Consider the following 9763-nt stretch of genomic DNA (forward strand, 5'->3'; position numbering starts at 1 on the left):
GTAGGCATAGTTTGGTTGACATGACTATATCTAAAGGGTTCCTGTTGCTAGCACTTGGCATTAGATTTATCTGCTAATGGAAGTTTTCAAAATAGCCTGCCACTTTGGTGTCTGTGCGAATACAGTGGCATCCTATAATAATTTGCTATTAACAATTTGGGATATAAACAGATTAGTTATGATGCACCATACTCTTGGAACCTAACAATATTTTTTCTTGATTTCATAGTAGCAAAATAACTTGAATAGGAAACTTATTTGTTGATAATTGCTGAAGATACTGAGAACTGTGCCTAGACATTTAATATATAGAAGTTTAATATCCGATAGTAGGGGCCTGTGCGTGGCTACGAAAAAAATCAGTCGGTATTTTGTTTCTGAGTAGAAGAACAACCTGAGAATGAGAACTGCCAGCTCGGTTGGCCGCCGCGTACCGCAATTCTTAGGTTCATTTTGCCTTAATTTGAGAAATTGTTAATTTTTTAAACTCCAAGGCGTCGCGTCCTGGAAAAATCATATTATTGAATTTCCGTAACTTGGGGATAAATTTTTGCGAATACTAAGAATTGGTAACATTTATGGTTATGAAAGATGATGAACAAATTAATTCAACTTAGGAAACGTGGAATATATGTGCAATATATGCAGGATATGTGCAATTGGGGATTGAGACTGCAGAAGCATTCCGAAAGGAAAACGGAACTAACTGTAATAAAGACTAAAGTGATTCGAATTTTATCAACATACTAAACTTATCTTGACAACTTCGAAGTAAAGATGAGTCTTTCAAGTAAAAAAAAGATACACAAGGTCAACTGCAACGGATTAATTATTGTTGAGTACAGCGCATAAGTGCAACGATAAAAAGAAGTGACTCTGGCATTCAATTAGGAAGGCAAGGTTACTTAGGCAACATAGTCACTGGAAGAAGTAAACTAACAAGGCTATTGAGACAAAGCAAAAAAGTGACTGCATCAAGGAAATATGACTTCCATACACAGATAATTGCAACGGGAAACATAATTTACAAAATAAGATCTTGAAAGGATTCTTACTGAATATTCGTGAAAGTATTAGTCTGCAATCGGACGAATATTATAGGTCTAGGTTGAGTGGACTGTGAATCAAATCCATCAATACTGTAGTATTGTTAAACACTGCAATAAAACGGCGAAATAGGCGGAGCCAGCTAACTAGAACAAGACACACTAGGATGTTGGTGTGCGCTTGAGTTAGAGTTCACGCTATAGAAAGTGTGATATAAGCAGACCACGTAAGTTAAAACAAAAGGAAAATCAACGCAGGGCAACGTCACGTCAATCGAATGCTTCACGATAGAGATGAATGGACTAATTATGACAAACTTAGGAGATTACTGGAATATTCCTAGAGAAAAACGAGGCTACTCGAGCAGGGTTGCTGGATTAGTGCAGTTGAGTAACTACTGACCAGCATAAAGTACTAGAATAATCGGATAAAGATAACGGGATCACTGAGACGTAAATGAAGTCGAATCACTGATTCAGGGAGATAGAATTACCGTAAGTGGAAAATTATGGCCGAAAGTTAAATTGTGTGTAATGTTTATCAGGTTTGTGAATATTGCTTCATGTAGGCTACAGAATTTATTGTTGCAACATTCCAGTAGGATGGGCGCAAGGATACAACGGCATCAGTGGAATAGGACAACTGTTACGGATTATTATTTTAATTGGCATATACACAAGTTGTCATATTTGGTAAGCTGGATACAAAATATCAATGGATCTGATTGGTAGGCAAAACCCTTGCATTTCTGGTAATTAATCTCTGGTAGAATAAACGTATTGCTTGGGTATACACCTATAACTGTCTTATTTAGGCAGCATCAAACGTGCTCAACAAATTCAGTGTTATCAAATTTTCAATAGCGTCAGCTTCACAGTCTTAACTGGTGTATATGTTACTAATACGCATAAGTTTCCACTTCTAAACACCTGGCCCTCCATAAAAACATTAAATTGCGCGCTCAAAGGACAGTTTAGACGATAAGTTATTTAAAATAGATAAGGGGACTGGGTTGTTGTATTGATTCACGCCGTGTTCAATCCAAGAGTTTGTGGAAGCATTGTTGACCAAAGCAATTGACCAAAATTTTATTAAAAAAATCCTATGAGAATTATAATCTCTAAAATTAAAACCGTCAATAATGATAATTGATACAATACACGAGTATTTAATTTTATAGAATGTTTAATGGCGGTACCGGCCGTGAAACTCGAAAAATTTTGTTTAGGCGATTTATAGTCGAACAAGCGTGTTCAATACGCAACTTTCTATTAAGCAGCTCTTCTGGCATTCATGGCATGCAATTCGGAATGCATGCCACGAGGAAATCTTAATTAGATAAGTTTACTGCAACTATCCTTACAAGAGAAATAATTCACTGCCGTAGCCCTTCAAACTAGCCTCACGAAGATTTTACAGGTATTACAACTGCGCTACAAATGCGATATCTTAAATAAAAGTTAATTATCTGGGTGACATATGTGTACATATAGCTAATTGTAACCCGTTAACAGAAAATAAAATATATTATGTGAATATGTGGGTGCGTATTAGTCTACTGGCAGGTCTTCTCAACCAATATCAATTTAGATAGAATTACCTTTTCAAAAACCCCTTTAGAACCGTCCCGGAGCTTAGATTAGCCAACCAAAAAACTGGGAAAACCCAATAGAGAACTGGAGCTCAGAGGGGAGGTCGAAATAATAATGAACTCCTGTCAAACGGGAGAACGTTGCAACAATGAGGAAAGGAGTGAGTGAAATAAAATAGTGACTTTAAGTGACTGTTTGAAGTTTGTTAAAGAATTACGTTGGGTTGCTGTTCATTTGGTTATGGTACTTACAAAGATACGTCACAGAAAATTCTTATGTAAAAAATTGGCAGTTTTATAGGTCTTTATAGTGAACAACACGAATGCTTTACTGATGACTGTCAGAATGTCTACTGTTTTCCAATTATTTTCAGAATGTAGCTCAAATCCCTCATTGATTGATGAAAACTACATTAACATTTATCCAGCATTTTTTCTTGCATGATAAGCTTTATGTGGAATCTTTCATTGAGACCAATGGCAATTAATTAATTTCTATGTTCATACCTTCATAGCCTTTCTGTGTTCGTATCCGAGGCCTACTACATATGTATAGCCGTTTGTATTGTCGCCGCCGATTATCCTCGACGGTTCCGAATGCATTTTAAACGAGCATAAAAATAACATGAGGTTATACGGCATCGAAGCATTGCTATACCACAACGTGTAAAACAAAAATGGTATCCCCTATTTTGACACTGAAAACAATGCCAAAAAACTTCTTTTGCAAGAAGGACACTTCTATTTAGAAAAAGGCATGCATGTGCATGGCGGAGACTATGGAATTTCGTTCAATGTTCGCGTGCTCGTTGATTAAAAATATAAACCAGCTACTTCACTGGTTTTGTTAACGATGATAACCGTACTTTTGAGGAGTTTCAATTTCGCAAGTCATAAACTAGTAAACCAAAATAAACTATAGTCTGCTTCAGCTCACTAATTTGCTACAAGTTTGATACAAGTCTTACATGGCAGAATGTTTAAGAATAATACGAAAATGTTTGGTGAGCTTACTGTTACCAGGCTGCACTAGAGTATAAAATGGAACGAAAAATAATAAACCTCAAGAATTCACGAGTCAAATTCGGTAGCCAAAAAATTAAATTAGAGCACAAGACGTTCAGAGTCAAGGGGAATGATATAGCTCTACGAAGTAAACTGAAGAGTCTCTTAAATTGGCCAAAACGGTACATGTTCGGCCGCAGCGTTGTATTCAACTATGTTTCAGGCTCACGCCGAGAAGATCCGACGGCAACACAAAATAGTGCGAAAGAGATTAGTGCCTTATTAAACCTTCACTATGATTCTAAGCCATAGTCAACCAACAATATGAACTCTAGTATCAAATAAGAAATCGTAAAAAAAATTACTCTTCCCTTTCAAGTCCGCTCCTAGCCAACTGTTACTAATCAGAAGTATTTTTCTCTACTACACAAACTTGTCCCGATTATATTCTGTTGTGAACGGTTATCTAGCCCAATTCAAACTTCAGAGACAGATGTTTTAGATGTCATAAACTACATTTTTTTTGCTTACACTTGCAATCTTGAAACTGAAAATGTTTTTTGCGCTTTAGAAAGATATTCTCAATACAAATGTTGAAGTAATTTACCTGGGAGGAAATTAATAAGATGTGAAAGAAATATGAAAATGTTGTTTCTTACTACCTAACAAGGCTATATCTGCTGAACCCAAATCTGGGGTGAAGTCCGAGTACGAATGAAACGCGCTCTTTAGAAAAGGAAGAAAGAGCTCTTGAATGGTATATCATACCTGACTAAGAGTATAAAAAGTAAGCAATTGAAATAACGATAAAATAAAGGCTGCATCACTAAAATTAAAACTAGAACGAGACTATATTGACTACCAGTGCCAACCAATAAAATAGCACCAATTCACGTAATATCGCACAGAAACAACATGCAACGAATGTTTTCTTATAATAAAAACCGTAATTTACCAGCAGATTGTGGTTTATTTTCAATACACGGCGCCATTGACATCCCGATCTGTTCTTTTAATCAAAATGGGATTTAAAAAATATTTCGATCGACATCTTAATTTCAAGTATGATTCCAAAAGTAATTTAATTATTAACATTTTGATATGTATTGCCTTAATATTTTAGCTAGACATGAGAAAAGCTATCGAAAACACCCCTAATGAAACTCATCCAGCGAATTCATTTCTTAAATAATTGTAGTAAAATATTATGCTGTTTTTAGCGGATTTTGAAATCGGGTAACTTTTAAATTACGCGCCACTAGAATAATAATTTTCGCTTATAAATGCTCCATTTTTCCATAAATTGGTGAAGGAAAACGAGGTGAGTTTACTACAGGGGAAATTATTTTCGCAGAAAATATATCTTTTAACCTCACAAATCAATGTTTAATGGTCAATTTTTCTTGCAGAAATTCATAAAAAAATGGTGAATGCATTAGGCAACAAGGCCCTAAGCGAAATCAAAGTACGTCAATTGGGGAAGTATTTAAAGAATGGAGATCAGAGACATCAGCTCCTAATAGATACTCGCCAAAGATTTAACAATAGATACAGCTTACAATCTTGAGTTTCTCAAAAGATTCCTAGATCGTAGGTATGGAAATCGAGAGCACATAATCTGAGTACCTGATGATAGCGCCAGATTTTATCCCCATACTTCAATTATTACCAAGATTGAGCAAAGGACTATAGAAAGTGAGCCTCAGTTCGCTTATTTCCCCGATCTAAATGTGTGATTACAGGATTTTCATACCTTAAAAGGGGCAGCTGGTGGATAAGCATAGCCTACATCTATTTGCTTCGAGCAGCCGTAGAGAAATTACAGAACCTTCTTGAGTGCTTGGAAAAAAAAAAGCGAGGGTACCTCTAACGTGAATTTAAAAATCATTTTAGTCCGACGAATCTAAAAGCTACTTAAGTCTATATCCGCCATATTTGCTGTGAGAGTCTATTATCGGAAAAGGATACAGGCATTTTTGCTTAAAATTAAAATACGTTGATTACAATCAATTTAAAATCATGAAAACTGTATCCAGAGAAAAAATCTGTTTTTATACGGTTTTTCCAAGGTAAGCTTCGTCAATAGCCATTCTAAAAATTTAAATATTCTTTTCATTTAGATGCAACACAGAGCAAACCGGAGGCAATATTCTGACAGAGCAAGCCAGATATATAATAAATAATAAAAGGGACAGTGACGCGCCCAAAATATAGTATATTGTTGAGGAATACAGGATATGCACAACGGACTATCTATTATTTATTATTATATTATCAGTTTGTTTATTTATTATGCAACCATGTAGAAATATGTTCAGTTAGCTTTGTTCCTTATGACCTTGACCGCAGCGGTTATATTGTTAGGCGGAAATAAGTTACAATCGGTAGCAATATTCGGTACTATGTACCAAATTCACAGTACAACTTCCTCGAAGTAAGAATCAACACTAGCAGTTGTCAAATTTACAATATTTTCAAGCCGTTTTTTCCTGTATTTTTTCTGGTCGTTTGCAATCGTAGACTAAGAAATCCGATCTACTTCACTTTTTCGATATTATATTGATATATGGTGCTTTAAATGGCGATACCCGCCGATTCATAAGGCAGCCGAGCTCCGAACTTTTTAGATGTTCCACAGCACAACAGATTTCCTCTGTTTCAACAATAAATAGTCCCGATTCCACAAAATATCCGAGTCCCATTCGCAAAAGGTATCATCAACGTCGTAGAGGTCACTAAGTTGTGCAGGTCGGGGAGCTCGAAGTCACTTTCTTTTAAAAAGGTATACCACTTTGTCGTTGTGCACATGAAAACTGCGGAATTGCTTTTGTACATTCTATACATGCACTATGCACCTTTCTACCAGTCGCAACATTCTACCAGTTCTATACCTGGATTTTTGTTTACGGTATTAGACCTTCTCGTGGGCCCATATGTACTCTACGGGATTTTCACTGCACGTTTGCATGGAATTACCTTGGAAGTAAAACCGCCGTATTTGGCTCTTTGAAACTCTCGAGATAAAACCTGTCGTTATATCTCGATTAAAAACCTAAAAGACGTATTGTTAAGTAATTAGACATCCAGTTTGGATATAAGTGAAATAAAAAAATGTGTGATATGTATATTTTTATTATATATTTAAGATTTAAACCATTGAATTAATGAAGCAACTATTAAAAGATGAATATTATTCATTCATGGGTCCTACCTTTGCTGTTTTGATAAAGCACTACTGAATTAACTGCCGTGGTTGCACACGCCTTATTGAATAAAGACACTTTGTATGTACATTTTGATATACTTAATCATCATTTATTTATGTAGTAATAGATAATAATAAGTAAAATCCAGTAAATATATTTATAAAAACCAACAGTATCGTTTTCCACGTCAGTCATTACTGTGTCCTTAGTATCATCAGTATTAGTATATTCATCATCATCACCATTATTTTCTTTTTCTTAATTGAATATTGTTTATTTTTCATTACAATATCATATCGTGTTATCTGTGTGTGTGGTTTGTTTACCATCTTTTATATATTATATTACTATTATATGCATTATATATCGATCATTGTTGTGTTCATCTTGCTGTGAACCCACTGCTTTCATTTCATCTTTGTCATGTCTAAATATTTTTGGATTTCTATAAGGAAAGACGGCCGACCAACAAAAACGGGCCGATAGTCCGGGGCGGCCAAAAATTCTCACGGTGATGATTCATTCGGAAATTCAGTTCTGGTCTGTGTACCCCGAAGGCGCCGCCTCATCATATCGAGCCACCCCACAAAGATCCACAACGAAAGACCCGTGATACCACAGCACCTTTGCCCACATGTGAGCAGGCTTTTCAAATGACTACCGATGTTATAATCATTAGTTTTTTTTTGTTATTTTATAAGAAACAAGGTTTATCCAGCTATTGAACGGCTGAAACTTGGGAGTTGCAATGATCCATCGTTGAGGAAGCAACTTGCTGAGTTATGCCAAACTGGCAATACATATGCTGAATAATAATAATAATAACCATCATCATCATCATCATAAAAGAGTCTTAGATCAGCATATATCCTCTTCCATTTGATTGCGCTTTTGCACGCACAAAAAGATCGAAGCGAAATGGTTTCACATTTTGGGTTTAAGTGCATGAAAAAGCAGGTCCATCAATGGCTGCGATTGGAGGCGGCGTTGGCGGGGTCCATCGAAGTGAGCAAATTGATCCGGCTAAATTCTGCCTCAGTTCAGCTGCAGACTGCTTTACAAGCTGCTGGCGTGGCGGCTAGTCGCCCCTTCTAAAACATTGCGGTTTTTCGGCTTTTTTGCCAAACGGAACATACCAAGCTTGAAGCGCTGGTTTGGACGACACAGAATGTGATACAGTCTACGGCCAATTGAATTTCACTGAACAGCCAACAACGACTGTAGTGGTCAACTTGCATTTTTCACTCGTTTATTAATAAGAGGGTTCACTATAAGAAATTCGTGGGTAGGCCACTCACAACGTCACTTATGAGACAAGAAGGAAACATAATGAGCTTAGGAGAGCCTTAGCCGGAGAAAGTCTGTGCCTGGTTAGGCTAATAGCAGTGACCTACGTCACCAGGGCATACGTAACAGTGAGATTGGAAACAATTTTGATTGCTCTTGTTGTCATTTATTCTTATAGAGAAATGGCTTTTCTGATGTGAAACATATCCACCGAATATACTAGGTACTCGTCGCATTTTAATTGTTCATCATCGTTATGCTAGTCTGATGTTGTGGGTATTTGCTGTTGGCGTGGTTGTCATACTGTCTCAGGAATAAGACAGATCAGTGACAATTATACAGTTAGCATGAGGAAGGATGGTAGCGTAGGGTAGTACGCCTAGTAGAAACTAGCAGACGACTGCTTGGTTATACGAGTAATAGATAGATGAATAAGAGCAGAGAGAGTTATAGGAAATGCATGGCTAGTTTTTCAGGTGAGGACGGGGCGAGCAAAGAAGTCTGAATAATGGCGCTCCCTATGAAGCCGCGTGATAAATCTTGATAATAGTAAAAGAGAGGGGGAGGCAAAGGTAATGACTTGGGTTGACTTAAATATTGTTGTTTATTATATTTGTGAACCGTTTTTTTGTTTCGTTTTATTGTGGTATTATTATTATTATCTCATTGTTAGTACTACATTGTAATATTAGTGCTGTTGTACCCTGTGGGCTACGCCCCGCCCACAGCCAATCAGTGCCCATCCAATTCAAATACGCTCGTCTCAACTAATAAAATCAATATATGGCACTCAAATAAACTAGAACTGTAGATTAAAATAGGGCGATAGCAACTTTCCAATTAGTATATTATTACTAGCTCATTCATTATTAGATCGCGGTGCACAGTTGCAGTTTTTCCTCGACATCTTATTTCCCATAGAAGGAGACATCAAGTAATAGATCACAAAGGTGCAGCTAGGTTTAATATCATATGCTACGCTGTAAACATATTGCGTAGAATCAGCTGATGCATAATAATAATGACTAATTATCATTCATCAACAGAATAGCCTCTTGGTTCGATTGAACAGATCGGAACGAGACAAGGCTTAGCGCTTTTCTGCCGAAGGTCTCTCGGATGCGTTTATCATGTCTGAAGGACCCCCGGCTATATCCTGAATACTCCGGGACGCAATTGCACTTAACAAGCTACAAATTAAGCTCTGCCAGTTGAATTATGCGCAGCATCTTTTAATAATATAGCTATAGTAGTGACAATTATTATTTTAGTAGAAATATGTATAATATTAATATTACTATTACTATATCGGGACCAGTAAGGTCGTGTCACCTTGTGTAGTATTAAGAATGAACAGAAATGTACAGAAATACAAAAATCCTAGGAGTCGGACTATTCTTGCCTGAAATGTCCGACTTCGCATCTTTTAGTCGTTCATCCTTTTGTTGTTTTTGTCAATGTTATTATCATAGTGCTTCTACATAATAACAATAATAATATTCACTATATCATTATCATAATTGTAGTAATAATAGGCATGCGCATGAATATGAATGGTGGTATCTAACTAACACTAGATTCGGTTCGTTGAGAGCACAGCGGTTCAACCGCCCAGGACGGCGGGATT

General features: G+C 36.5%; 1 protein-coding gene across 1 annotated transcript in view; it reads right to left on the minus strand.

Annotated features, from left to right (window-relative positions):
* Nucleotides 1-6924: 6924 nt before the first annotated feature.
* LOC111247362 (uncharacterized) overlaps nucleotides 6925-9763 on the minus strand; it is a gene marked incomplete in the record, with an annotated part of 24838 nt that continues 21999 nt past the window's right edge. Inside the window, 1 exon segment of the mRNA XM_022798167.2 lies at nucleotides 6925-9763.

Source organism: Varroa destructor, unplaced genomic scaffold (genome assembly GCF_002443255.2).
Source record: "Varroa destructor unplaced genomic scaffold, Vdes_3.0 BEIS01000003.1, whole genome shotgun sequence".
Classification (NCBI taxonomy): Eukaryota; Metazoa; Arthropoda; class Arachnida; order Mesostigmata; family Varroidae; genus Varroa; species Varroa destructor.